At 25.6% G+C, this 14,018-nt stretch overlaps 1 protein-coding gene across 7 annotated transcripts in view; it reads left to right on the top strand.

Moving 5' to 3' along the window:
* Positions 1-14,018, top strand: part of LOC126906581 (uncharacterized) — an 80,667-nt gene that overhangs the window by 10,813 nt on the left and 55,836 nt on the right. For 2 of the 7 annotated variants that reach the window (XM_050687256.1, XM_050687247.1), the window contains 2 exons: positions 248-293; positions 13,694-13,747. The exons of 3 other annotated variants lie outside the window; for them this stretch is intronic. The gene's annotated coding sequence lies outside the window, so the exon portion shown is untranslated. The remainder of the gene's footprint in view (positions 1-247; positions 294-13,693; positions 13,748-14,018) is intronic. 2 more of the 7 variants (XM_050687220.1, XM_050687238.1) reach the window with 1 other exon arrangement.

Here is a 14,018-nt window from a genome sequence, read left to right as displayed (position 1 = left end):
TGATATATAATATAAAATATGCTTTAAACGTAGCCTAATAAGGCAGTAACTATTTTTAAAAAAATGATAATTGCCTAAAAAGTTATAAGCGTTATCAGTTAGGTTTGATACACTCGTATATACAGAGTAGCATATATATATATATATATATATATATATATATATATATATTATTTATTTATTTATATTTACATATAAATTGTATTTTTGAGGTCAAATATTAATATTAATAATAAATGTTTTATAGGTCTATATTTAATTAATTGCTGCACGAGGGTATTTTAATCAATTCAGTAAGTATTTCCTTGAATTTTATTTCAATCAATTATAGTTATAACTACAATAATTTGTTATTTCAAACAATCAATAAATGTTTTTCTTTATTTTCATATTATACAAATATAAACATAGAATGTTTAATTGCCATAATGAGATATTTGATATTTTAGTTTTACATTAATTTAAAATATAATCTAATTTAAAATAAAAAGTAAATAATGGTTATTTTTTCATTATTTGTAGCTTTTGGAAAAATTTTAAAATATTATAAATTACATTATCAAATATATGCATAAATGATTTACACAAAAATTATTCTAATTTAGCTTATTTTGTTAGCCATTATTATTGATAAATAAATTCCCGTTATAATTTTTTGGGTTAATGTAGTAGTTTTTCGTTTTTAAGCTACTCTAAATTTAGTAGAATAATAAAATATATTCAAATTTCAATGAAATAAATTACCATATTTGGTCATTTATATTATTATGTATTATAATATGTATATTCTTAAAAAACAGTCATGATTTCATTCTTTTAAGAATGTATACTATTGTTTTTTTTTTCAATTTCTCAGAATTAAATAAATATTTGAACTTTTATTACATTTATAACGTAATTAATTTTTTGTTAATAGAAAAAATGTTGGCTATGTGTCTACTTAATGCAATAATTTCTTAAAATTCATTTTTTTTTGCAGTACAAAGAAAATGAACTTCAACTTATTATAATCATTTATTAATTCTGTGTACCACTTAACACAACATGCTTTATTCAAATCCACCTCAAAAGTGAATCGTCAACTACCTTTTATAAAATTTGTTTTAGACCACATCTGTATTATCTGAGCAGCTCTTGCCCATTATGTAGTATTATAAACAAATGGATATTATCCTTTTTCACTTGGATATATTATTTACGTTTTACCTATTTGACCCTCCCCTCGTGATTTATCAATATTTCTCCTCGTTGGATACGAACGTGGGTCGTTAGCGGAGTTTACGTGATTTCATTTCCGTCCGAAATCCTAACGCATACGCATTCCCCGCGTAATAGTCACTACCGCAACCTTATTGCGATATACACACAAGTCTAGTGTTTACTTGTGTTTATTTGTTGTATTTAGGTGTATACATTTTGTAACAGTAAATAATCATTTTAGACCGGCGGTGGCGAATAACTTGTGATAAAATAAACGTAGAAGGTCAATAGTTAATATACTTCACGGATGGTATCAGAAGATAACCAGTTTTAACATTGATATATCTTATTAAATGTCATACTTTTTGGTGTTAACATGAGTTCAATAAGATAAATACACTTATTCTACGCTATACCTACATGAACTCTTTGGCATAAATAAATCATATGTACAATTTAAATAGTTTGTTTGTGTATTTTAAGATGTATTTGATCTCTTTAGATTTCTCGTTTTACTAGTAATTAATCTATAATGTTCACATGCCACAAGTCAACTTGAAACATAAACATGATATGCACATTATGTGCTCCGTTTACGGTAGATGAAACCTCGGTTTCTTGTTGTAAACTGATAACACTAGACATTCTGCAATCTCTATCTGGGTCAAAGAAAATTCACACTTTAATTTATTAAGTAACTATTACATTTTGTGCTTTAAACGCGTTGAGGTTGGATGAAATATTATAATCCATTGCCGTTTAAACTGTCGTTGTCGTCATTAGGAACCCAGAGAATTATCTCAGGAAATTCTCTTTGACACGTATTATTATTATTATTATTATACAGTCGATGATAACTAAATGACCGCTTAACCTGTGCCAATGTTGAAATATAAGTAATAGTGGATACTTTAAAGTCTAGAACGTGCACCGTGTTCTATGTTAATTGTAAACTAAATTCAAAAATGTTATGATCTTGCCAAAATTTGTTTTATTGAATTCTCTTATTTTAAAGCTTCTATTTCAACTACGAAATCTATAATTATTATATTATCTATTGGTTTTCTATCCATCCAATAAAGACCTCTTTCATCTTTTCCTCGCGTTAATCCCAACTCCTTGGAATCGGCGAATCCAACAGAGACCTACTATGTATAATTGTTTATTGTATTTATTTTAATGTTGATTATTTTTAGATTTCATTTCATAAACTATTAATATTAATCATTTTTTAAAAAGGCTAATTTAGAATTATAATTGGAAGTTTGCTACATTTTGAAATTGTTGTCCAAAATATGATAAATAAATAACAATTAAATGGTTTTTAATAGTGTAAGCTAATGATTTTGGCTTATTTATAATATAGAATGCGTTTGTCGTAGTATTCACCTGGAAAATATTATTTTACGTTGCATTTATTTTTTAGTAACGAAATTTCACTATAGAAATGAAAATCAAACAAGAATATAATTTTAGTCCAAACTTATAAAGTACAAACACGTTTTAAATACAAGGAAGGTATCAGAGTTTCAAGAACATTAATTTAATTTTTCTACCAAATTTTCAATTCAAGGCAGCAATTGACTTACTTTGTTACTACACTCCAGACTTTTATAATCCGCTATACAAGTTACCAAACGATTATAACAAAACTATCGAATCGTTTACTATAAACATGCAAATGTTCCTTCGTTGATAATAAATTGACATATATTTAGGTTAGCGTGTTACAAAATAAACATCTTAGAGTCAAATATTATAGAAAAACCAAATGATATTAAACTGAAATTTTATTGTGATTCATTGAGTGGAAATGTCAATTTATCAACTATTGAGCAATTGAATGTTTTTTTAAAAAAAAAAAGTATATTCATTATAGCACCCATTAAAAAAGTACATTGTGTATTTCAAATCAGTATAACTAATTATTTTATCTGGTTTACTGCATTATCGTTTATTGATCAATCAAAATTGTAAGGTTATAACAATCATAATTAGAACATGACTATAGTATTGATAGCTAAAAGAGTTTATATTTACTTTAATGATTTTAAAAACCTAGGATATCAAATTACAAAAACATACCACTAGGACGAATGAAACAAACGGAGCTGTGTTTTCGTATTTAATATCTCTCTCGTTGATATAACAATATAATTTATCAATATATCTCTCTAATATCAATAAGAATATTTTTAAATACTATAATCTAAATGATAAAATATAATGTATATTATATTTTATCAAGTACGTATTAATATTTTCTAATGTAATTTATATTATATACAATATTAGACCCCAGTCAGCACTTTTAGTCACTAACGCCGACTAAAAATGAGGTATATTTAGTAAATATTTTTGATTTCCATAAACAGTTCTTAGAAAAAGTGCCACTGGAACATGATTTATAACAATCAAAATCCTAATGCCTAATTCTATAGTTGTATAAAATCCAAACAAAAACATCTCTGCAATACGTGTTAGCAATATTAGCAGATCATGTAAAGTCATATCAACGACCGTATTAACTCGTACTGCTAAACGTGACCATCATAATATATACATTTTTTTTAAACACAAACTCTATATAGGATTTTTTACATTTCTGTATTTTTATGCTAATATACAATTGTCGATAGGACCATTGCAAAGCTTATTATACGATGGGTGGTCGTAAGCATGCGAACCATTATATATAAAAATAATCATAATAATAACAGCAAAAACATACTTGGCAGGCAAAGACTAAATGGAAACATAAGTCATAAAACTACACAATTCAATTAACACTTGTATACGCCGAAAACGCTAACAGGGGCTATCGTTGTGACATCAAACATGTGTAAACCTAGAGATATTTGTTTCACTCTTATGAAAATCGATTATCTGGGAGTTGAGAAACAAAGTGAAATTTGTTAGATTCAATAAATCCAATTACTGTTGATAAATTGTCCCCTATAGGTTTTCTTTCTCTGCAACATTTACTGCAGTAGAATGTATTAATATTCTAGTAGTTTTTATTTACGTCCATAAAACCAAGACGATGACTACATGCCCCTCCTAATATGAATACCCTCAAAAGTTAAGATGAGTCATAGAGTATACTGCAATGGTGTTTTCTGACTGAATGTGTATGTTGTTTAGTATTTCAAGAGTGGGGATATAATACAATGAGGTTCTTTGGCTACCGATTTCTTGGGTTGCTTCGACGCGTTCTCATGTACCTCGATTGTGACTTCTCATGCAATGGTTTTTCACAAGGGTCACAGGAACAAACCAATAAACCAACGGACCCCTAACTTTCAATAGTATTATACTACTGTTGTGAAACGAAACAACTTTGAAGATTTTTTTATAGTTGGTAAACTAATCCCTAATCTGCTACTACAATACGATAGTTAATTAGCTAGTTTATATTATTTCTTCCAACTGAAGAAATTTGACTATAATTATATAATAATTAACTCAATATGCTAAGAATTTTTTTTTTTATACACTTCCAAATTGAATGACAGTCGAAACTTATTTTAAATATTCATTACATTTTGTTATTAGATTAACTAGTATTTATTATTGAACATCATATACGTTATCTATATTAGTCAAATGATGTCTACTACACATCATAAGAAAATTAATTTTCTAATTAATTATGCAAATAATACGAAAGGTATACGGAAAAACAAAGCAAGTCATTTTTTGTAAACTGAGAAAATTAAATTTTTAATTTTAAAACGCCATGTTATTATACATTAAACCATAACTTTCGATGACTATTACTTTTGAATAATCTACTTTTTCCACTAGTTTGACAGCTTAAAAGATAAATTGTGACATATCGAATATTTTGTCACCAAAATCTCAATTTTTAAGACAATCTACTTACCTTGTTTTATATATGTGCCATTCATATATGAAGTACAATGTATTGAACTGCTCAAAATCCAAAATTTCTCAGTTTTGTTGAGACATTAATTATAGTAATTATTATTCTTTTTAAACTTTAGAATCGAAATTAAAATGTTATCTAAAAATATTTTTATGAATTTAATCCTATAAAATTGTTATACCTGTACAGTTCTAGTACCCTTAAAAGCGCGTGGTTATTTTTATACATCATAATATATCATAAAAAAGTTCATAAGGTTTACCTATAATATTATTTTACCTCGAATATACTCGATGCTATTGTATATTACGGTAGATCAATAACTTTTTTACACAAATTAAACAAATATCTTGATATTACTATAATGACTCCCAGAAGAAAATGCAATAGTATAAATTAAAAATATTGGTTACCAATTTATTTTTTTTAATTAAATGAATATAAAAGGCTAAACAAGCAAAATAACATTTTTTCTTACGAGTAAATGAGTTCTGCTATTTTATTTGTTAACGGCAGAAGAAGGGTAAAACGTTAAAAAAAATGTATAAGCAAAAAACTTGTTGACCCGGGGCAATCAATCATTCTCAGCAATCGTTCTTCTCCTGCCAATTGTGTCAAGGAAAATGATTATTTCTTTGCTCGGTAAGTAGAATAAGTATGGAAAAAACAGTGGCAAAAAATCCGTTTTTGTTCACTTTGTAGCTGTCCAGTTGATTTGTTGCCTCTTTCTGGTGCGTTAAAGAGGGTTTTTAAGTTTTTGGAATTTTGACAAAACAAAACCATTAAGAAAATGAAAGTTTGATTTATTCAGACAATGGCAGTTACGGAAAGAAGGACTAGTCTCTAGTTGAAACATAGTAGTTATTGATTTGTGTGCTTTTCGCGGTCTATTCCACATAAATAAATAATATCTTTTTTCTGTCGTCTAGTAACTTTTTACTTCCCTTAGTACTCCTTCGTTTAAACCCACGATTTATACACCTTATGCTTAATGTCTTTAATGTTACTTTTGTCTATATATATACAGGGTGGCCCACCACTCACTGACAACTTAAATAACTTTTGATCCAGTTAATATTTTCAGCTGATTTCTTTTTTAAATATTAGTTATACGCTAGGTCTATAGCTATATCTCAATAATTAATTTTTTTACATTTTATTAAAAATATTAATTATTTTTAAATTTTAAATAAAATGTAAAAAAAAAATCTAAGATAGCTATTTTGTAGAGTAGAATTTAAGAAAAATTTTAGTAAAAAAATATCTTATTAATATTCAGTAGTAAATATTCTGTAGCGTTTTGAAGTTTGTAAAAACTTGAATTTTCATGTACTATTTTACGGTTATAAACATTGAAATACGTATTGAGAAAAGGACAGAAGAAACGCTATCTTTTCATGATTACTGTGTATACATATGATGATAGTGTGTATAAATTACAAACTTGGCATAAATACCATGATAAGAAATTAGATAAGGCAATTATTACTTATCACTCTCATTCAAAAGTATATTGAAAAGATAGCGTTTTCTTCTGTCCTTTTCTCAATACGTATTTCAATGTTTAATACCGTAAAATAGTACATGAAAATTCAAATTTTCACAAACTTCAAAACGCTACAGAATATTTACTACTGAATATTAATAAGATATTTTTTTACTAAAATTTTTCTTAAATTCTACTCTACAAAATAGCTATCTTAGATTTTTTTTTTACATTTTATTTAAAATTTAAAAATAATTAATATTTTTAATAAAATGTAAAAAAATTAATTATTGAGATATAGCTATAGACCTAACGTATAACTATTATTTAAAAAAAAAATCAACTAAAAATATTAACTGGATCAAAAGTTATTTAAGTTGTCAGTGAGTGGTGGGCCACCCTGTATAATCCTTTTTATGAAATAGAGAACTTATATTTTTATGTATTTTAGGCGTTTTTAAAACAAAAAAAATATTAAATTCTTTAAAATAAATTTGATAATTTGAACTGATACATACTCATAAAAACATTCAGTCACAAAATTTGCTAAATAAAATAAAAAAACTTTTATATAAAACTAACCAAAAATTTTAATTAATTCGCATTTTTTTCAATTAATATTATTTAAACATAATTTTGGGTATTTTTTCTTTGAAATATTTTCCAGTTGAACTCTTGATGTTTTTAAAGGAACATCAAATACTCGTTATTATAATGTACATGGTTGCACCCTACGGGATACCTAATATGGGACTTTTGTTTCATATATTACCTATGCTTTTAAATCTAAATGTGCGTACTAACACATTGGTAATAACCAGAGTAAAAATGTTATCTAATAACCCTCAAGGGAATCCAATTTCAGTTATAAGTTCCACGCATGTATAAAAGATGTTAACATCTTTTATAGAATTCTGTATAGTGTATTTGTTGGAATTTTAAAACCTATTATAAATCTCCATCAAGAAGAAATGTTAGTTTACAATAAATTTTTTTTTTATTTTTTTTTTCGAGCAATAGACAAACAAATATTTGATTAAACTAATGAACAGTTATTGACAAAATAGTTATAAAAATCAAGTTATTTATTTCACATTTATGACATACTAAAAACTGCAATATAGAAATTAATACTTCGTAGTTTTTTAAAAAATCTTTTGTTTTATTAATACGTTGTAATGTCTGACTAACGTATAATTGAGAAGCTACATGATTTATATAAGTGATGGTGTTTTCTAGAGAACTTCAAGTGTATAAAAAAAATGGTAACAAAACAATTCAATTACCCGTACAATAGTTATTCTGTGTATGTGTAAGTAAAATATATGATGTTTATAAAAAAAAAAAAAAAAGAATAGCCAGTATATCACATTTAGGTGTTTTATGTTTTATGCAAATTTTTATTGTATCATTTTTATTCTGGAATAATTTTCAATACTAAAATGCTTGGTTTTGCTTAGATGACACTATTTTACGATTTAAAAAAAATGTGATCAATAAATATTCAATTACGAACTAACAAGAATTTATTGAGTTCACCGAGTCTCATATTTTATAAACTAAGGAATTTTCGTAATGAAATAATATAATTGCATCTTTATATTTTTCATTTATTGTCTATGTACGTTAATTTTTCATTTGTCGAACATCAAATCCGGTCTAGATGATGCAGCTAATGATTTCTGACTTCGACAAAAATTATAAGAGTGATGAAATAAACAATCTAATTTTCGTGTAGATGTTTATAAAAACTATTTATGTGCTTATTGTTATCCATCTCATTTCACTGTTTATGTATGGAATAATATTTAAAAGTTAAACTTCTGCAAAATTGTTTTAACTGTTTATTACATAAGTTGTAGTTTACGAAGTAACGGAAATGATAATGTAGTTTTCTTATTGTGTTTGGGCGGAATAAACAAAAAAAATTATTATTATTTATAATATAAAATTAAATCATTAGTATTAAAACACATATTATTTAGAAAGCACTCGCACAACTATTATCGCTTAGAGGAATTTATATGATCTATTCACAGTTGTATTATTAGGTTCAATAATGTGAAATTCTTACAGCAAATAATTTTTTTTAAGTAAATACTAAGTAATGTCCGTTAGACTTATTTATGAGTTTTTGTTATTTTTAAGAGAATTCCAGACAGCCCTTATCGGTTCATAATATTCTTTCTCGTTTTCATATTCGTAGGCGCATTATCCCCGAAAAAAAATAGAATATCGTTAATGGTAATCTTTTGTCCAATTAAAATAAAACTTCATATTTTAGTGCACACAATAACCGAAACTAATGAAACTGTACGGTAAAATAAATATCTGTATATTTATTTATATTCTACCCTTAACTAATGACTAATAGACGTATTATAAAATTACAATTTATCTTTTACATTTAGTTAATGCGAAATATAAACAAATCATTACTCCCAGCTCACTGTCAAGTCTTCACTGCAGTAGTAGAAATTGATTTTAATAATTCACTAATTATGAGGGCGTCCAAGTACCTTTTTACGTATCAAAATGTCTCAGAAAGACAATTATTCTAAAGAACTGAGTAATCGTAGATAGAGGATCATTATTTAAAATTGAACACTACAATGTTATCTATTTGTTTACATTGGTGATTTATAATAAACATATTTCTTTAAAATTTATAGTTCTAAAAAAAGTGTAAAATTTTCGTTTTTTCAAACACTGCACTATCATTATCTATTAAAGGCAATGCCTTGTCTTTGAAGCCACTCCTCTCTATTTAACGTTAAATTCTTAAATGAAACAAAGGCACATACTTCAAACACTTGCGTCTCTTTTTTTTAAAATTTGTTTATCAAAAATCGTCCATGTAAATATTTAGATGATTTTGTCATGTTCAATGTGATGTATTTCTCTACGGTAACCCAGTCTTTCAGAATTGATGCTCACCCAAGACATAGTTTCTAATATTTTTCTCATTATTTGCGTCTAATTATAGTAGAGCCAGCAGAACCTGCTCAAAGGCAATTGCTAAGATAAACAATATTATTTAGTAAATTTAATATTACTTTTAATTTATGATATTTTTTAAATTTGTATAGTTTTTACTTGGACGCCATAAACTAAACTTAACTTTAACCTAAATTAATGACGCTTCCAGAAATCTTCAATTTAAATTATTTTGAATTTATTCCATGTAAAATTTGATATTATAATTTATGCAGATGGTTGAGTTATTTAAAAATAAGTATTTCATAACATGAAGTACTGATGTATATTGCACATAATACAACAAATCATTACATTTGGCGTTTAGTTATAGTAACTGAAAAGTTGACTGAAATGCTATATATCTTACACTTATAAAAACATAATTATTTAATTATAAATTCTATTATTATAAATAATCACTGTGACTAATATCTTATAAGATGTACCATACGAACCGGGCTTTATTCTTTGACCTCTTTATTAACATCCAGTACGATGAAAAAAAAAATCAAAACGCACCCTCATCGCCAACCAACCTCTTCTGCACGTTTCACAATATTACTATTAAACACGCTATTCATATCTTTTATACTGAATCTTTATTATAAAGTCCGGAAGTAGTCAGTTGGAAATGGATTCCGTGATGTTCTTGAAAATCTAAGAATTATAATGAACCTTCTTTTTGGCCGACCGATCCTTTTCTGTTGATAACTTTATAATAAAAGGAATAAAAATGTAATCAAATAGATGCTAATTATTTGTCTTCTATTTAAACTTTTGGGGAAGAATTCTCATATAAATGTATACATAATACGTTATACATAATTTTAGAACTTTTATCATGACTTCCCAATCTTATTTTGTACAACGTAAATCATGATAATTTCTTAGTTTTGATTAATAGGCTACACTGCCGCCGTTTTCATCATATAATTTTCTGCTTATATAACTCAGCGTGTCATATTATAATACATTTAGATAACATTATGATGGCAAAGACTGAAAGAGAATGAGAGAGACTAACAGACAATGAGAATGTTATTCGCGTTGAAAGGTCTACACATAATTTACAATACAAACTATACGATGTAAATGCATGAAAATATTACATGTTAAGATCTATACATTATGGTAACTATGATTGCAGTAATAATTCTAATAATATTATAATACTAATAGTTTATACGTATTAATACATAATATGATACAAGAAGATTAAGTCTAAATTATCATGACAAAATGCTTCTATGGACTAAATTAAAGCTTCGATCTTCCTTTTTCCATTTAAAATACATTTGTTATTTACTCCTATTTATGTTGAACCCTTTTCTTCCTTTTGTCCACTTGCGTCTGGTTTTCTATTTAAATTAACATAGGCCGAACTAAGGTCATATTGTTGGAAAAAAATTGTCGCATCTGTGTATTCGACGAATCCTCCAGTTTCGAAATGTTCTCTATCAGCTCAAATTCTCGACATTAATCATTCAGTATTTTACATTCCATCCCAGCTATATAATCAATTAATACCCAAAATTTTCCTCAAATCAACTATTAAATAATACTATTTATTGATTACTTAGAACTATTATTATTTAAAAAATAATTTATGCATGGTATAATTTTAAAAACATTGGTATATGATAAAAATATCTTAGCTCAAAGAAACTACCGTATTAGTATTCCGATGATATTGCCCCATTATTGTCGAAAAACTTTGTTTATTCATCCGCATTATGTATTTTTTTATTTTCATCTGATTTAGAAAATTAAATAACGCTAAAACCGTTCCGTTTCAATAAATATTTAAAATTTATTCACTGCGCCTATTTTACTATGTTAAAACTATTTTCAAGTTTTTCTGTGGACTTTTCTTACTTTTGAATACAATTTTAAGTCCTTAGTAATTTAATTTAACCCAAATTTTCTGGATTCAACTCAACTAAAAATAATCTTTTAAAGTAAACTTAGACACATGTATCAATATTCAGCCCTACAATTCGAAATAATAGCTTAAATGCTTAATTAATTTTTAATAACAATCAGCTGATACATATGAAAAGTTTAAAACTATATTATAAGAATTGCATCTAAGCAACAGTAAAATAATAATTATTAGTTTACTAAATTATACATTATCTATTGAATTTTCATATTTTCTAGACTGTTTTAGTGAGAAACTATTATATGTTTATATAAGTAAATTTAATTTTTGTGATAAACTAACATAACAAAAATAACATGTTGAAATTTCTAAATTGTTTATCTTACGTTTCTAGTTATTTCTGTAATTATAGGTCTCGTAACCTACTACTGTAGCATATATTTAATTATTAAAATATCCGTATTGATAATTATTCACTGTTAATATATTCATACTTAACATATACAATTTTTCTGAAAATGACATTATTTTCAATTTTTTTTTTTTTTTATTAATTGATAAATAAAATTTTAAAAAGTCTTTTATACCCTAACTGAGCGATGTGTTGAATAAGATCTGGTGTTTAATAGAGAATATTAATCTTAGAATAGATATAATTTGCAATTGTAATATAAAAGTCATTATATGATAATTTTTTAAAATGACTTAATAGATACACATTGCACTTATTAAATATACATTAATATACTTATATTATATACATACTTATTTTAAGCGTGAGTCTAGTTTAATTTGTTTTATTACGATATTATAACATCATTTTCGTAATATCTAGTTCAGTTTGTTTTTAAGAAAAATTGCAACTATACAATGTAATAAAACATCGTACAATTAGCTTTTCGACATTAATCAAAAGCTATATAGAATATTCATTGCAGTAAAGTGGTCATCGGTACAGCAATTTGTGGTCCAATTTGTGGCACTTATATATATCACTTTGATACACTTTGTTACTCACTATACAGTAAAGTAGCCGAGTTGGCTGTTTACCAAAGTGCTTAAACCAACTTGTTTATTTTATGTTATACTTTTGGGAAATTTGTCTTTGTGATTGATTAATTTCATGGTATTATAAAATGAAGTCTTAATCCAGAAAATCATTAATGTGTTTGAAAAAATTCAGTTTTATTTTCTGTTAATAGCTATATATGAAATTTGAAATTATTAATTATACTCATAACTATGAATATATTTATTAAACACATATGTTTTATACATTTTTGTTAACCAAAACTTTTAATATAAAAAAATTAAGCATAAATCATCTTATTAAAATTATAAGTATTTACATCAAATATGTAAATTTCGTTAACTAAAAGTTGATTCGATTCTATATAACCTTAAAATCTTAAAGTGAAGTATGCATGATAATAGTTCTTAATTCAAGTGGGATTGAATTTAAATGTTATTTAATCATATAACTGGAATTAATGAATATAATGTCGTTGGCCATTGAACCGTATTCATTCATACTTGATTTTTTTTTTTTACCGTAGGGGAACTACTTTTATGAATAGGGGTCACATGTAATAACCATTGACTTAAATCATTTGTGCAATGAATTAAAAACTAAATCGCTCAACCAAATTGGTAGCTTAACTCTCCTCTTATGTTTTCGTGCGGCCAAGAAATTCTGTAGTTGGTGTCTAGTAGCAAAAGCGTTATTTTAATAATGTCTTCATTAGCATCAAATGACTCCATGTACTATTACTTGGTTAAGTCTCATTACTAAAACTAATGCCTTGTTATATAAACGTGTATACAATCAGAAGAGCTGTTTGTCTGTTTATTTTTGGAAGCACATAGTAAAAACTTCATCAAAAGAGATGATGACTCACTCTACATAAACTTTAAATACTTGTGCTATTTATTGTTAATAAATGCGTTCAAAACAAATAAATTAACATTTTATTTTTATATTTTATCACAAACTATGGATTATATATTTGAAAATTAACTACCTTTGAATTATTAGATAATTATAAAACATCAATGAAAGTAAATACCTCATGGAAATTTTATTACTATAGTTCTTAATAAATCCTTAATGCAAAATTCATTATGTATTTATTAAAATTAATTAAAAACAATGAAGCATTATTTTTTTACGAAATTAATTTTTATAACTCAATTATTTCATTTTTAAGTTAATTGGGTATTAAAGATGAAATATTAAATTAGTTTTTTTCCTTTTCAGGTGAGTATTTTTTGATGTATTGTGATTTGTGAAAAACCTATCGTTACATATAAAGTAAGATATTATTAACGAAATTATTGTTGTTTTAGTAATAATTTAATGATTAAGGTATAATTCTAAAGCTTTCATTACAACTTAAAAAAGTTTGAACATTTAAAGACTATTAAATTTTATGACCAGAACATGAAATTCAAATAAGTCTTCAATAGACATAATTTGCGTTATACTAAAAGTTATTAAAAATAAACGAGTAAAAACTATGATACATATGTAAATTTAATCATCCCTGAAGTTTATCATTTATTATTTATGATATAAATAAATT

The sequence above is a fragment of the Daktulosphaira vitifoliae genome, unplaced genomic scaffold (assembly GCF_025091365.1).
Source record: "Daktulosphaira vitifoliae isolate Bord-2020 unplaced genomic scaffold, ASM2509136v1 Scaffold_1, whole genome shotgun sequence".
Lineage (NCBI taxonomy): Eukaryota > Metazoa > Arthropoda > Insecta > Hemiptera > Phylloxeridae > Daktulosphaira > Daktulosphaira vitifoliae.
Note: the sequence above shows the minus strand (reverse complement) of the source record. Positions and strands in the feature narration are given on the sequence as shown.